Consider the following 1340-nt stretch of genomic DNA (forward strand, 5'->3'; position numbering starts at 1 on the left):
CATATTGGACATGTTCAAAACTGTATGTCTCGTTTTACATATTGAGTCAAGGGATGCTTTCAATGGGCGAGAAATAAAATGTTGGAAAAAGCAGGTGCAGCCACTGAAGAGGCACCCTGGTTTGGGGCTTTTCCCCAGAGAACGAGCTGGAGTTCCACCCGGGATGCTTCAGAGACAGGGAGGATGCAGAGGCAGTGATCTCAGGGAGTGATGAAACACATCACTGTGCCATTCCAAGGACAGACCCTGAACTTGAACCCGAGGTGGGGAGAGTGGAGTAAGGCAGCCGCAACAGGTAGAGACACCAGGCCGAAAAGTACAGGGAACGACTGGAGAATGGTTTTGTAAACGTAACGAGAGACTGTAGCTGGACAACCAGCTCTCCATTGAAGTTCCCAAAACTGAAGAGCATCCCGTCCCTGGGTGGGCTCGAACCACCAACCTTTCGGTTAACAGCCGAACGCGCTAACCGATTGCGCCACAGAGACGACCGCAAACTATTTTTTTTAATCCCTTACTCCTTCAGCTGAGTGCGGTTCAGGCCGGTTCAGAAGTCTATCCTTAAAGGTAGAGTCTTTTCTGCTTAATGAGCTAACATAAGGGTTCTACTGGCACCTCTGGCGCCCCCTGGTGTCTGGAAGCGTTGTTTTTGGATCGTGCCCAGCTCGTGAGCAAAGATTATGGAAGGCCACTTTTTTTTTGTCCCAGAAAACTCATTCATTAACTGTGCCAAGATTTGAATCCTGCAGTGCCTGGTGCATAGTAGGCATTTAATAAATGCTTGTTGACTTGACTTTTCTCTAGTCTTAGAAAGTTGGAGACTTACATAAGTATTCATTAGCAGAGAGGACTTTAACAGGCCACTGACTTTCCCCCTCCAATTAAATTCACACCCACACCTGTTCCCCTCCCCCATCTCTGTCTGTGTTATGATATAGGCCTGTATAATTTAGAGGGAGTCTATGCAGTGTATACTTTGTGTGGCTGTTTATATCCAGCCTCAGACACTTACTAGCTGTATGACTCTGCCTCAGTTTCCTCATCTCTTAGATGGGGATGATAATAGCACCTACCACTCAGGGTAGTTGAGAGGATCAAATGAGATAGTATTTGTAAAGTGCTTTGCAAACCTTACAGCCCTACATAAATACTAGCTACCATTATTATTGCAATGGTATTTGTTTGGCTCATGGGATCATCTCATTAAAGCTGGAATGCACTTTAGAGCCAGAAAGTTCAACCCCATTCACTTTCAGGTGAAGAAACTGAAGCCACATTACTTGACTTAACTGGCAAACGCTGGGATTTGGGATATTATTGACTCTGTTATTGACTGAAGT

The 1340-nt window shown here is 45.6% G+C and overlaps 1 non-coding gene across 1 annotated transcript; it reads right to left on the reverse strand.

Moving 5' to 3' along the window:
• Positions 1 to 414: 414 nt before the first annotated feature.
• On the reverse strand, positions 415 to 488 carry TRNAN-GUU (transfer RNA asparagine (anticodon GUU)). The gene has a single exon. It is a non-coding gene; the product is annotated as a tRNA-Asn (tRNA).
• Between the last annotated feature and the right edge of the window lie 852 nt (positions 489 to 1340).

Source organism: Phascolarctos cinereus, unplaced genomic scaffold, assembly GCF_003287225.1.
Source record: "Phascolarctos cinereus isolate Bilbo 61053 unplaced genomic scaffold, phaCin_HiC Scaffold_5;HRSCAF=322, whole genome shotgun sequence".
Lineage (NCBI taxonomy): Eukaryota > Metazoa > Chordata > Mammalia > Diprotodontia > Phascolarctidae > Phascolarctos > Phascolarctos cinereus.